Raw genomic sequence first — 16,118 nt, 5'->3', positions numbered from 1 at the left:
AAAACAAATTGCGAGGACCAAACTAATAAATTCTAGTTTTTATACATTGTGAAACGCTAGACCCCTATAAATCAGGTTAAGAGACTTGTGACAATGGGTGTGAACGAGTGACCCACCACTCTGCTGTTCCACTTATTTGAGTTCCACTGGAGCAAACTGAAGTACTGTGTTTTGTTGCCCTGTGATGTGTGGAAACAGACTTTGTAACTATTACCTCAGTAGAGATGTACTTCTCCCTGCTGCACATCTCTTCCAACTAGTGAGTACTAGTAGCCCTACCAAGTGAATAATACGCTTTGATTCTGAACACTACTAATTAGAAAGATGCGTTCAGTAGAGACCAATGAAAGCAGATCTCCTGGCAGTATTCCTATTGATTGATTGATTGAAAACTTTATTAACAGATTGCGAATGGGTACAATACAGTACAGCTCAATACACACAATTGTTAAGGGGATGCAGACCAGAGAAAGACTTTCGTCTTGTTTACATCAGGGTCCCCCATTTTCAATTCATCATAATATGACATAGACGACATACAGATAGACAGTACTGCTACAGCTATGCATTTATGACATACCAGATTTACAAATACAGTACTGTTTGTGATACAAAAAGTCTAAAAAAGAGAGTATATACATTTGACGTAGAAACTGTACATTGGAGGAGGTTGGGTAGGTGGGGGGGGGGGGGGTTGGGTAGGTGGGGTGGGGGAAACTGTACAACTGTTTGAGCTTTTGGTACATTGGAGGTGGTGGGGTGGGGGGTTGGGTAGGCAGGGTGGGGGAAACTGTACAAGCAAAACTGTACATTGGAATATCGACAAAACCTTACTTGGTCCCAAGAAGAGGGTCTCGTATATTATTGGGTTAGGACAGGGGTCGGCAACCTGCGGCTCCGGAGCCGCATGCGGCTCTTTAGCCAATCACCTGCGGCTCCCTGACCAAAAAAATTTATAATTTTTTTTTTGTATTATTAAAAAATATATATATATTACTTTTTTTGTATCTCTTATTTTGGAGATCGATGTCATACTGTGACACTGAAATGAAAAAATTTACAACAAAAATATTTAGTCAACTAAAATATTTCATCAAGCTAACCATGGATACAAAAAAAAAAAAAGGAAAGTCTGAGGACAATAGAGGGTTTAATTCAGCGTGGACAGATTAATTTGCTTTCACAACTAACGATGCAGGCTTACCTTCAATCAATCTGATATGTGATATTACCTTACCTGATATGTGGTAAGAAATTTGCGAACAACAAAAGATTTACTTTTTATTTGATAGATTTTCCACATAAGGGAAGGACTCAAATAGAGCTGCATAGTTCAGGGTTTTATTTCAAAGTAGGTCTACAGACACCAGTGTTTTGTCACCTCTTCATAAGAGTTTGAGGTTTTCCTTTGTTATAACAGGTAAAAACAGCAATAAAAAGTCAAAAATCTTCTTTTTGTTGCTTTATAATTCCATTAATGCAACAAACTGTGTGCTATAAGTATAATAAATCACTAATTACTTTGGGTATGCAATTGTCAGGCGTTTTATGCTAAATGTGGCGTATGCTTGGGGATAGCTATATATAAAATGTTATACACTGTGTTATCTTCATCTTAAGGGTAAATTGGTTTTGCGGCTCCAGAGGAATTTTATTTTGTGGGAAGGGGAAAAATTGCTCTTTTGATAGTAAAGGTTGCTGACCCCTGGGTTAGGACATTTACTATACATTTACAGGGGCCAGTTTCGAATTGCAGTCTCCCGTAGGTGCTCTTTGAGAGTGGTTTTGAAAGTGGGTAGTGATTCACATTCCTTTACAGCTTGATTACATTGATGTGGCATAATTGTGAAACGTGTTTAGTCCCTTGTTTGAGCCGAATCTGGGTTTAACATGATTTGTGGAGCTCCCTCTGGTGTTGTGGTCGTGGTATTCACTGACCTTTGGGAAGTATTTTGACATGTACATGGGTACCTTAGTCGTGTAGTGTCGTCTACTCTAAGCCATCCTAGGTTGTCAAAGTGGGCAGGGGTGAGGTGGGTTCTAGGAGTAAGGTCAACAGTTTTAAGTACCTCGGAGTCCACATATCTGAGGACTTGACATGGACCACACACATTGACAGTGTTGTGAAGAAGGCACGGCAACGCCTCTACTTCCTCAGGCGCCTAAGGATGTCATAATCACAGTACGGGCCTACTTCACTCCCCCTCCTTTTCCCCTCACGTCCTCCACACGCTCCTCTTCATCCCCCTCTCCATCCACTGCACACTCCTCCTCATCCTCTCTTTCTCCAGTCACCCCTTCCTTTACCCTCATACGCCCAGCTGTATTTCATCCCCCTAATTCGCACGCGGTCAAGCACCCCACTCTCCACAGCTGCACTCAATCCTTCCCTGATGGGGGGACTACTTCTACACCTCGACGCTGACCAGAAGCTGTCATGGTATTAATTACCACTGCCCAGGTACGACGTCTCTGCCGAAAGCTCTGCTAGATACCAACCGTGTATTTGCCTTACTCTAACCTGTTTCTCTCCTGTGCCCCAAGGGACCGCCGTCCCTGCCTGGACGTCACCTGTTCCCGAAGAGGAACACTTGTTCTCCCGCTGCAACCCAGCAGCTCCCAAGACAAGCACGAGGACCGCTTGCCGCCACGGCAGCCACAAGACAGAACATAACCCTGTTCTATTTCCCCCAATTCCTGTGTTGCTCAATTGACATTAAACACCCTTGAAACCGCTCCTATCTCTTCTTGTGTATTCAGCAATTGGGCTGTGCTCCAGACCCCAGTTCTCACAGAATACCACGACCTAACGATGACAGCACCAGCTGTACATGAGACCGAGGAATGGAAGAAGTTTCAGAAGCAGTCTGTGAGTATCATCAACGGCCAGACCGCCCGGGTTGACCGACTCGCTCACTCCCTAGACGCCGTCACGGCGCAGCTGGCCGATCTCGCCCTCGACTCCGTTGAGCGAGAAACACAGTATCTACGTATCGAGGCACACTTGGCACAGCAGGGCCTACCAGCCGCTACCCCCGCTGCACCAAGCCCCCCGCATAGAGAACCCCCTGTCCCAGCACCAGAACATTACGACGGAAGCGTCTCCAAATGCCGTGCGTTTTTATTCCAGTGCTCGTTAGTGTTCGAACAACAACCCCACACGTTTCACAGCGATAGGTCTAAAGTAGCTTACCTGTCGGGGCTGCTCACGGGCGCGGCGTTGAAATGGGCCACCGCTCTCCACTTTAACAATTCCTTCCTCTGCAATTCGTACTCCGGGTACGTCGACGACATGCGTAAAGTGTTTGACCACCCTCCAGATGGCTCAGAGGGGGCCTCCGGCTTGTTTTCGATCCGCCAGGGAAGCCGCAGCGTAAGCGAATACGCTATCGATTTCCACATCCTCGCCGCCGGCTCCGACTGGGGGGACACACCGTTACGAGGCGCATTTCGCCAGGGCTTGAACGACGCTATTAAAGATGAGCTTGCGTCCAAAGAAAGACCCACCTCCCTGAGCGAGCTAATACATTTGGCCAGGGAACTGGACCTGCGTCTTCGGGAACGTCGTCGAGAGAAAGCTAGCACCGCTCGTTCGCCTATACCCGGTCCGCCTCGTCGCGCCGCCCGCGCTGAAGAAAATAGTTCCTCCGAGCTCATGGATCTCGACCGCTCACATCTCCCTCCCAGCGAACGCCGACATAGGCTCGCTACAGGAGCATGCCTGTACTGCGGTCAAACAGGTCACTCCGTTGCCTAATGCTCGCTTCGCCCAAACGACGGGGCTCGACAGTAGCGCTGGGTGTCTGTTCGAGTCTTGATATCACTCCCAGCTCCGGCCCAAACATGCTATTCCGCGCCACGCTGTGTCTGAATAACCAATCACTCCGTTATCTGCCCTGGTTGACTCATGGGCCGACGAGAACCTCGTCGACGCCGGAGTAGTCTCCCGTTACAACATCGCTACTGACGCCTTGCCGATACCCCGTGACGCCCGGGGGTTAAACGGGAAACTTCTCACGCGGATTACTTGCCACACCGTACCCCTTCGCCTTCTGCTATCCGGGAATCACAGCGAGAATATTCGGTTTCATGTTACCAACTCTCCCCACAATCCCATTGTCCTGGGCATGCCTTGGCTCAAGTTACACAATCCCGTTATCAATTGGCCTACCAGCCTAGTGACCAGCTGGAGCGCTCACTGTCACGTCGCTTGTCTGCAGTCGGCTCGGCCGCCACTAGAGGTCGCCGGTTCGCACCCCCCCAATGAGAACATTGATCTGTCTGCAATTCCGCCGGCCTACCATGATTTAAAAGCGGTTTTCAGCAAACAACAGGCTCTCTCCCTGCCTCCTCATCGCCAATATGACTGCGTCATTGATTTACTCCCCGGGGCGCCACTCCCCGCTAGTCGCCTGTTCAACCTCTCGCGCCCAGAGAGAGAATCAATGGAGAAGTACGTTCACGAATCCTTGGCCTCGGGCATAATCACCCCCTCCTCCTCTCCTGTCGGCGCAGGATTCTTCTTCGTGTCCAAGAAGGATCGCTCCCTTCGCCCCTGTATCGATTAACGGGGTCTCAACAACATCACGGTAAAGAACAAATACCCCCTGCCTTTAATCGACTCTGCTTTTGAGCCCCTGCAAGGTGCCACCATCTTCACAAAACTGGACCTCAGGAACGCCTACCACCTTGTCCGCATGCGGGAGGGAGACAAATGGAAGACGGCCTTCAAGACACCACTCGGCCACTTCGAGTACAAGGTAATGCCCTTTGGACTGACCAACGCCCCTGCTGTCTTCCAGGCCCTCGTCAATGACGTTCTCCGTGACGTACTCCACCGCTCCGTATTCGTCTACTTAGACGACATCCTGATCTTCTCCCGCTCCATGGAGGAGCATGTCCAGCACATCCGCCGGGTCCTCCAGCGTCTTCTGGAGAACAAGCTGTTCGTCAAGGCAGAGAAGTGTGAGTTCCACGTCTCCTCCATCGGCTTCCTCGGCTACATCATTGAGGGCGGCAAGATCCGGGCGGACCCCGAGAAGATCAGAGCGGTGTCCGACTGGCCCCGTCCCACCAACGTCAAACAGCTCCAACGCTTCCTGGGATTTGCCAACTTTTATCGGCGCTTCATCAGGGACTACAGCCTGGTCGCGGCGCCCCTCACCCAACTCACCTCGCCTTCGGTGCCCTTCGTCTGGTCCGACGCAGTGGACTCCGCCTTCGCCGAGCTGCGCCGGCGCCTCACCACCGCTCCCATCCTCGTCCAGCCGGACACGTCCCGCCAGTTCGTGGTGGAGGTGGACGCCTCCTGCACCGGAGTGGGGGCGGTCCTTTCCCAACGCTCCGCCACCGACCAGAAGCTGCACCCCTGCGCCTTTTTCTCACGCCGCCTAACCCCAGCCGAGGTCAACTACGACATCGGGAACCTGGCGCTCCTAGCGGTCAAGCTAGCCCTGGAGCAATGGAGGCACTGGCTGGAGGAATCGGAGGTCCCCTTCCTGGTTTGGACGGACCACAAGAACCTCCCCTACGTCTCAACGGCCAAGCGCCTGAACTCACGCCCTCTCCCGGCAGTTCGTCCCATGGGATCCCGGCAGACATCGTCTCCGACAGGGGCCCTCAGTTCATATCCCAGGTCTGGAGGGCTTTCTGTCGGGCTCTGGGGGCCACGGTCAGCCTCTCCTCCGGGTTCCACCCACAGACCAACGGCCAGTCGGAGCGGGCCAACCAGGACCTGGGATCCGCACTCCGCTGCGTGACAGCCCGGGACCCCTCCGGCTGGAGCGCCTTCCTGCCATGGGTTGAATATGCCCACAATTCCCTGTCTTCGGCGGCCACAGGTCAGTCCCCCTTTGAGTCATCTTTGGGCTACCAACCCCCGCTGTTCCCTGCCCAGGAAGAGGAGATCGCCGTGCCGTCGGTGCAAGACCATCTCCGTCGCTGCAGGACGATCTGGGAGGAGACGAGGGCTGCGCTGCTCCTGACGGCGGACCAGAACCGGCGCTTCGCCGACCGCCACCGGATCCCGGCTCCCGCCTATGTACCAGGTCAGATGGTATGGCTCTCATCTCGGGACCTGCCACTCAAATCAGTCTCACGGAAACTAACCCCCCGTTTCGTGGGGCCCTACAAGATCCTGTCCCTCATAAATCCCTCTGTTGTCAAGCTCCAGCTCCCCCCTCATATGCGCATTCACCCTTCCTTCCATGTCTCCCAGCTCAAACCGGTGGTCTCCAGTCCCCTGTCTCCCCCTGCTCCAGAGCCCCCTCCTCCGCTGGTGATAGACGACCAACCGGCCTACGTGGTCCGGGAGTTGCTGGGCGTGCGCCAACGCGGCCGCGGCTTCCAGTACCTGGTCGACTGGGAGGGCTACGGCCCGGAGGAGCGGAGCTGGATCTCCCGGTCGATGATCCTGGACCCGAATCTCGTCCAGGACTTTCATCAGGCTCACCCTGACAAGCCTGGGCCGCCGGGAGGCGCCCGTAGAGGGGGGGGGTCCTGTCATAATCACAACACGGGCCTACTTCACTCCCCCTCCTTTTCCCCTCACGTCCTCCACACGCTCCTCTTCATCCCCCTCTCCATCCACTGCACACTCCTCCTCATCCTCTCTTTCTCCAGTCACCCCTTCCTTTACCCTCATACGCCCAGCTGTATTTCATCCTCCTAATTCGCACGCGGTCAAGCACCCCACTCTCCACAGCTGCACTCAATCCTTCCCTGATGGGGGGACTACTTCTACACCTCGACGCTGACCAGAAGCTGTCGTGGTATTAATTACCACTGCCCAGGTACGACGTCTCTGCCGAAAGCTCTGCTAGATACCAGCCGTGTATTTGCCTTACTCTATCTAACCTGTTTCTCTCCTGTGCCCCAAGGGACCGCCGTCCCTGCCTGGACGTCACATGTTCCCGAAGAGGAACACTTGTTCTCCCGCTGCAACCCAGCAGCTCCCAAGACAAGCACCAGGACCGCTTGCTCGCTCCCTGCCGCCGCGGCAGCCACAAGACAGAACATAACCCGTTCTATTTCCCCCAATTCCTGTGTTGCTCAATTGACATTAAACACCCTTGAAACCGCTCCTATCTCTTCTCGTGTATTCAGCAATTGGGCTGTGCTCCAGACCCCAGTTCTCACAAAGGAAGTTCCAAGTCAGTCAGAAGATCCTTAAGAACTTCTACTCATGTAGCACCGCACAAGACCGTAGCAGACTACAGAGAGTGGCCCGTTCAGCCGAGCGCACAATTGGAGGGGGGCTTCCCACTCTCCAGAACATTTACAACAAGCGGTGCAGGGGTAAGGCTAAAAGAATTATCAAGGACTCCAGCGACCCAAACAACTGCCTCTATGAACTGCTGCGGTCAGGCAAGCGATACCGGAGTCTCATGGCAAGCACAGAAAGACTCAGAAGAAGCTTCTATCCCCAGGCCATCAGGTTGCTCAACGAGCAATAACACTATGCAACAACCATCAAATGCACTCACAGCACACACATCCACACGCATGAATGAATGAATGAATGAATGAATGAATGAATGAATGGATGAATGAATGAATGAATGAATGAAAACTTTATTTAACAGATTGCAGAATGGGTACAATACAGTATGGCTCAATACATACAATTGTTAAGGGGATGCAGACCTGAGAAAGACGTTTGTCTTGTTTCCATCAGGGTCCCCCATTTTCAATTCATATAGACATTTATGACATACACAACATACATGACATTTATGGCATAGGGACATATAGGTATTTAGTACTGATACATTTGTGACATAAACGGTATTCAAATATACAGTACTGTTACCCCTAGATCCTGACAGAGTATATACATATGATGGGGAGGGGACTGTACATTAGGAGGGGGTGGGTGGGTGGGAGAGAAATATACATACGGCGGGGAGGGAATATATACATGCGGTGGGGAGGAGGCTGTCTATTAGGAGGTGGTGGGGGTTTTGGGCATTTACGGTGGCCAGTTTCGAATTGCAGCCTCCCGTAGGTGCTCTTTAAGAGCGGTTTTAAATGTGGGCAGGGATTCACATTCCTTTACAGCTTTGGGTAGGGCGTTCCACATTGTTGTGGCATAATTGCGAAACGTGTTTAGTCCCTTGTTTGATCCGAATCTGGGTTTAACATGATTTGTTGAGCTTCCTCTGGTGTAGTGGTTGTGGTATTCACTGACCTTTGGGAAGTATTTTGACATGTACATGGGCACCCCGGTCGTATAGTGTATCTTGTAGACCAGGCCCATTGCAAGTTGCTCTACTCTGTTGTCTACTCTAAGCCATCCTAGGTTGTCAAAGTGGGCAGGGGTGAGGTGGGTTCTGGGGTTCAGGTCAAGTAGTAGTCTGACCAGTTTGTTTTGTGATGTTTGTAATTTTGTTTTAAGCGCCTTTGAGGTGCTTTGGTACCATGAGGTGCATGCATAGTCATAGTACCCTTGAATGAGTGCTCCTGCCAGAGTCTTCAGGGTATTCTTGTTTACCAGAGAGGAGATCCGGTACAAGAATCTAGTTCGTTGGTTGACTTTTTTTTATTACATTGGATGCCATTTTGTCACAGGAAAGATTTGCCTCTAGGATGGAACCCAGGTAGGTAATTTCGTCTTTCCTTGTGACAATATTGTCACCCACTGTAACTGAGAAGCCGTCGGTCTTGCTGAGTTTGTTATTTGATCAGAAGAGAATGGACTCTGTTTTACCCAGGTGTAATGATAGTTTGTTATCAGCGAGCCAGGTGCAGATTCTGCCGAGTTCTGAGCTGAGGGTTTTTTCGACCTGTAACTTGTTCCTGTCAGAGACCAGCAGGGCTGAGTCGTCCGCGAACAAGAACAAGTTGCAGTCACTATTACATTATTACACTAGCACACTATTACACACTATATTATGACACTATTGCATTATTACACTAATACATCTATCAAACTATTGGAGTGGAACACACCTTTAAAAATGTTCAGGGGAATAACGCTTAATGAAAAAAGGTGTATAGAGAGAATTTAGATGGTACTTCTCACCGGTGACTCAAGTGCTCACCCACCCAAGTGCACACAGCCCATACCTGTCCACAGGGGTGTATTAGACACAGTGCAGGACTGCGGGCAGGAGACATATTTTGGGACAAGAAGTTCATGTGAGTGATTTTTCGCCGTCGACTAAAGACGCACTTCTTCAACCATTATCTGAAATAATAATAATAATTAAAAAAATATATATAATAATAATAATAATAATCTAACCCTAACTAACCTTACTGTCATGCACTTGTCCTAATAAACTAACCTACACTGTAACACGCAACACTTTGATGAATATTGTTACTCAGCTGATAGAGTTGTACCCTTCCTGATGACCTGTCGTACAGAACTTGTAAGTCGCTTTGGATAAAAGCGTCAGCTAAATGACTAAATGTAAATGTAAATGATTTCTTTGTTGTCCCACTGTTGTCCCAAACTAATTGTAACTTAACGTATTATTGCAATTAAAAAATGTTTTAATAAGAAAAAAGAAAAATATCATTAACACAGAGATCTTCAGGGGGAGATACATAGAAGTGGTAGCTATACATCATCTGAAAGCTAGGAACCCGAAGATTAATTTGAGCTGCAGCTCAGCACTGTGTGTCAAGTTTATAAATCTGCCATAAATCTGTAATTGGTTAAGTGGCCATTCAAATTTAGAAAGTTTAGAGTGTATAAGGGCTTAGGACATTATGATGGACGTATATGATTTGAATATCTGAAGTTGTACCATAAAAAGTACCATTTTGTTACACAGATTTGGTGCAAAAAAAACTAAAAAATGTTGACCATTTGATAAACATGGTAAGAATTCCCTCCAAAATACCACATTAAGACACCAAGACCTTGAGGAACACCATAGAAAAATGCTGTGATTTGATAAGATTTTGACATATTTATGTAAAATAATTGGTAAATATGCCAATGTATAGTTTGTTCGAACTTTACAAACAAAAAACAGATGCACCTGCCAATGTGAGAGTGGTGTGCATGACACAGATAAAACAGATGCACAAGATAGAATGTCTCAAATAATCCACTTAATTCAAAAGATCCAACGCATTCCTACGTTACTGCTCTGTGCCTTGTTTGTATACAGAATAAGGCATACAAATGGCAAGGGCCAAATACCCTCGCGTCACTGCACACAGTGCCTAGGATCCACAGACAGTGAGCCATATGAACAACACGTCCATTAAAAGGGAAAATGTTTCTGTCGTCTTGTTTGCAGATGTAAGCAATATTTAATGATTTACCCCTCTAATTTGGAGATTAAAGCTCACCACTAATGATAGAACACCACCATAACGTTGACTTAGAATATAGATGTCCCTGCTCCCTGCAAACCACAGGGCAAGAGAGGAGGAGGAGAGTGACGCACGTCGTTATATATATATAGACAGGGTGATTCCACCTCTAGCTCACCAGAATGGAAAGAATGTCTTGATAGATCCACCCCATTGCGCATGTATGCACTCACATACGCACACAAACACATATTACAAAGGTATTCCTAGGGCAAAACTGGGGACCCTGCATTGTCTTACATTCATTCACTAGCCCCTAACCCTAGCCTTAAAGGTACAATCTGTAATGCTGTCAAACATCGACGTCTAGGGAAAAGCACCTGCTTGGTTTTGCACTTGGTTTGTTTACTTTTTTGTTTTGGTCAGGCGTGTGGCTTGGAGTTTAGTAACTTATTGAACTGTGAAGTTCTCCAGACGTCTCTGCGAGAGCCTGAAGTGTGGCAAGCAGTAATAACCCTCCCCCTATACCCACTGAAATCTAATCCAGACAAAGACAGAAACTGTAAACAAAGTGCAGTACCATGTTGTCATCGTTTGCCTAGAGGTCGCTGTTTGATAAAATGACAGATTCTACCATTAACATTCACCAATACAGACCTAACTTTTAAACCGTAATGAGTTATTTTTTAACATTAAGTGGTATGAAAAACCTGTGGTCTGCGTTCTGGCCCAGTTCCAAATGAACCGGGAAGCTTCAGACCGGCGAGCAAAGGGGGTCAAAAGACAGAAAAGTGTTAATCCACATCACAACATGCAGGCAAAATGTTTTAACTATCCTCAACAGAAAACTGCAGTCCTCAAGCATTTCCTATGCTTGATGTTGGGAAAAGCCCCAGGTCACACTGGAACTAGTTCCAACACATCACTTCCTCTGAAGCAGAATAAATGCTCAAGGCCTGTGGTCTTCTGTTGTGGATGATTAAAACTTTTGCCTGCATGTTATAATGTGGATTAATACCTTTTTGTCTTGTGACCACGTTTGCTGCCTGTCTGAAGCTTTCTGGTTGGCTCAGAACTGAACTCCAACCACGGGACTCGTGATTAAGCTAATTGCGTTGCACAAACTATATACTAGCAAGTGTTTCATACCACTTGTAATGGCAAATTTTCATGTTCCAATGTCCTGTTTTACCTTGCACGTTACTTCACAGGTAGAGTATGGGAGTGATCCTACGCAGTAGACACAGCAACACACACAGATGGATGTCCAGTCGTAATTCCAGGTTTAGGGGTATTTATTGCTTGAAGTTGCAGTTGTACATTCCATTCATAATGCCAGTGTAGGTTCTGTAGTGAATCTCTGTTATTCTTTGATATTTCTGTCTGGACTGCTGGGCCCTATTCCCCGTACCTGGTTCAACTAAGTCGATCAAAAGTCCCATTAGCCAGATTCAATTAACCCGATGTTTGAAACCAGGCTTTCCCTGTTCCTCGAACGCTGATTCACTCTTGTTAATTCGAACCAGACTTGATACTCAGGATAATTGCGCGCGGCCGCCTCACCTGAAAATCAATAGTGATTTAGACAAACGTGCGTCGGGGAACCGAAAAGTCTATCTAATGTCAAGTTATCCTGAAAATTATCCGGCTAACTCAGTTAGCCTGGTACGAGGAACAGGGCCCTGGGCTGCTGAGCTGCTGGTAAGAACGGTGTGCTCCTCACTACCTGTGCCCTCACTAATCACTGCACCTGTGACCCTCTAAATACCTAACCAGTGCTGTCAAATCTAAAGCCCGCCACCAGGTGTCCAATAATAATATTACAAATAATAAATAATATGGCTCCTACACCACGTAACACATGCAGCGCCAGACCCGACATTTCTCGGGTTTTCATCATTTTTTCTTTTATTCGATTTTAATATTCTATACAGTCTCACGGACCTCGGTGTATCATTGGGACTCATTCTGAGACCTCGAGATTGCAATGCCGGCCGAATCCTGCTATATGACGTCAATCCTACTTTGATCCTTCCGATTTCACATCGATCGCAACGATCATATGTCACGTACTCCAAAACGTATGCCGTTGCTGACGATCAGAGCATCACAAAACGACCCCCCCCCCCTTTGATGCCTTCATGATGAAACATAATACCTATTATATACCTTTGATTTGGAAATAGTATCGTGTCCAGGGGAGCAATGCGAACGACTTTCGCAAAATGCACATACTGTAGCGCTCCATAACTCAGCTTCCAGGAATTAGCCCGGATCACTCTGAAACTATACAATATTCACCACGGGATAACACGCGAACGTATACATGAAGAAATTTACGAGAGATAGTGACTGTCAAATGACCCATAGTATTGTCTCCATAGCTATAATATAGAATATAGATATAGCTCTACAAACATTGTGAAACACCGTGAAAATTACCATCTTTGTAAGCGTGGCCACAGGCAGTGCAGATGGAGAGAAAGTGTTAATGTCCAAAAATCCGAACTATCCCTTTTACCTAACCCAAACCAACCACTCACCTGAAAAACAGGCTTTTCCCCAATAAGGGAAGTTGTTTTTGTCCCCTTTTGGAAAGGCTGTCCCAAATTAACTCTTTGATGGCCAAACCCGAGTAAAGTCGGGTTATCTCGCCAACCGCTGAGTGCCAGAAACCGGTTTTAATTCTTTGATCTTTTCCTTTGATCCACATTCTATACGGTCAGCCGGAGCCCTCTAGGTGTCTCTGATTGATCTACCTACGTTGGAATTGCAATGACGATCGACTCTCACCAGGTGGCAGTATCGCCTACCTTTTGAACTGGGAACTGGGGATATCACTTGTCTTGTGATCCACTCCGGCTGTTTTCGCTTAGGAGTGGACCACAACATAGCAATCGGTGGAAGATTTGGTGCCTCAAAGCTATTGTTTCCCGTATGGTAGCTATGCCCAATATACACAATACACAAGTAATTGTGATCGCCATGGGATCGACTGGGATTTATTAATTTTGGAGTACTTTCTGACTGAGGTAAGGTCTATCTTAGTAACCGGCTGGTATTTTTTTTTACGTAAAACATGCTTCTGTACCGATCAGTGTCGTAGTTTACCGGACATAAAACTTGCTTTTGGTAACGATCACAGTTTTGAGTTAAAACGACCCCCCCCCCCCTTGATGATTCTGTGAAGACACATATGTACATGGTATATACCTTTGATTTGGGACTATTTGGGGCTTCAGGCGATCAACCAGAACGATTTGGGCTTATTGCATATAATGTGTCATATCTCTCGATCTATGGAAAAAGACTGGATTATTTTGGAAATGGGGCGATGTTTAGCGTGTAGCATGTAACAAACTACTGTGTGTAGAAATTAACTGATTAGTCAGTAATGGACTATGAACAATGCCTGTAAAATGAGCCATACTGTTGTCTCCATAGCTATAATACAGAACACACGATGGGTCTGCAAACATCGCTAAAATGATCTAATTTGATACAGTACAGTAAGTCAGAAACATACAGTACAGACATGCACGCAAACACACACAGCAAAGCAAAAAGGACTTTGCAACAACCTTAGCACAAAATGACAAATGTGGTCCTATTAAAACAAAATGATAGCACAGCCCATTTAGTAAATCTCTTAAACATATGCAATTTATTACAATGTCTTTACCCAGATGAAAATGTAAAACAAATGTAGAGAGCTACAGTTATTGTAATGCATATAAAATTGACAAAGTATGTTTGCTCAGCATCTGTCCCATATGACAACGATATTGCGGCATAATTGTCAAGTTATACTATGACATAATACAGCATGCGTCAAAAAAAATTAAGTTGTTGTGGGCTGTGAAAACAATGACATAGTATCCGTCCACAATCTGCTAACACTCAGTTCTGACAGGAGATGATCTAATCAAAGTAACGTGGCATTTCCATTAATTATTACCACAAATGCAGTACTGTGACGTCTGGCTCTCGCCGTGATGGGCAGTACTCTGGACCTCCATCTGCTGAGTTGACAACCTCCACCTTCACTTCTAAAGTTGGCTTTGTACGCTCTTTGCATGTCTGCGCACAGTGCAACAGCGATGGTACGCCGGCAGGGTCACGTGGTTCATGATTAATCAGGCGGCGCCAGAAACGTAGACGAAGCGGCTCATGACTCCATTGTCCCACTCGACCTTATATGGTCAAGATGCAGCCTGGGATTGTTTTTGTGGATAAAAGTCGGGCTCCCTTCTCAGAAGAAAAGAACGCAAATATTCAATGTTTCTCGCTCTCAAAACATTGGTCTACCACAGGTGCAAGTTTTCCATACCAATTAGCAAGTGCTCCACCCACAAATTTTCCATCAAAATAAACCGGGAACACACAAAAAATGCACATTAAAATGGGAGTGATTGTCTTTGATATTCAATGCTTTAATTGAAACCAGGCTGCAGAATTACAGAGCTCTGTTTTGACGGCTCCATGGTTTCCATCAGCAGAGGGGATTCCTGACTGATATCCTGAGGTACTCTACATTTCCTTCAGAGGGAGACCGACCGACGTACTGTAGCACGTCATTGTTTTCCATTAGCTTTATGGTCAATAGGCATTATAGTTTTTTTTTCTTCTTCTATCTGTAATGGACACTGGGTCAAAGGTTCACACTCTAACTCCTTCTGCCACTCACACGGTAAAGTTCAGTAACCACCTCACATATGGCAGGGCTGGGTAAACATCTGGTAATCTTTGTTTCAGCTTCGCAATGGCTCACCAGGCTATGGTCTCTCTGTGTACTCAATCTTCTCCAATTACATAGTTGCTGGCGGCTCCCCCGAGGTTACGTGGACAAACCGTTTGGGATTGCGGAAGGGGTTTCCACAAAATAGGTGTTGTCCAAAAATTCCTCACAGTTATGGAAATAAACCCAAGAAAAGAGAAGGAGATATAGAGACTGAGAGAAAGAGAAAGCGTGCATGCTTAATGTCGCTGTGCTTTTGGGAACGTTGGACATCCTGGAAGTATTTTTGCCTTTAGTGATATCTCAGTGATATGATGTCAATAAACAACTCCAGTTACAAAAGGACTAAAGAAGAAACACCATTCTCCACTTTAGATGAGTGGGGAAGATCTATAGAGGCCTACTGTGGGTCAAGTGTCTGTGACATCTAATGAAAAAACTATTGTGTAGTTTATTGTGATTGTGCCAAGAGAAAGATCATAGATTAAGATTGTAACAATTTCACTCTAATCACTCTAAATCATATCCATTTGTGTGAGGCTAGTTATAATTATTCTTCCCATTTATGTTTGAAAACTAGCAGCCAACAGTATTAAGCCGGTGGCTTCCTTGTTGGAACTTCTTAAAAGGCCACGTCACAATTATTCCAACCTGACCTCGTTGGCCCACGCCCTCGTTAAAAAGACCAAAGCCTTTGTCCTGGCCGCGGCTCGCCTCCGTCAAACATCTTGGATCCCGTTGATCCAAACCGGCGACCCGTTCCGTCTTTCAATTAATTTACATTTAAGAAGCGGCGCATCTGGACAATGACTTCACGGGTCCCCTTGTCAAGGCTGCTCTTACCACGCCGGCAGGAAGCCAGGGGGAGCTGCTGCGGCTCCTTCTCCCTCCCCCCGGTCCCACCCAGACGCGGCGCGCGCTGTCATCCAGCTGAAATGTAAACCCCAGACTCAGCTGTGTTTGTTATGGTTGCGCCGGGCCGGCCTTCGGCGAACACACAACGTTGTCACAACGTAGCTACAACAGCGGGGCAATATTTCAACAACAATCTGTTTGGTCAGCTGCAATTACATCACTATAGGTGGTCAAACACACACGCGGTTTCGCA

Source organism: Notolepis coatsorum, assembly GCF_963971535.1.
Source record: "Notolepis coatsorum genome assembly, chromosome: 13".
NCBI classification, from domain to species: domain Eukaryota; kingdom Metazoa; phylum Chordata; class Actinopteri; order Aulopiformes; family Paralepididae; genus Notolepis; species Notolepis coatsorum.
Note: the sequence above shows the minus strand (reverse complement) of the source record.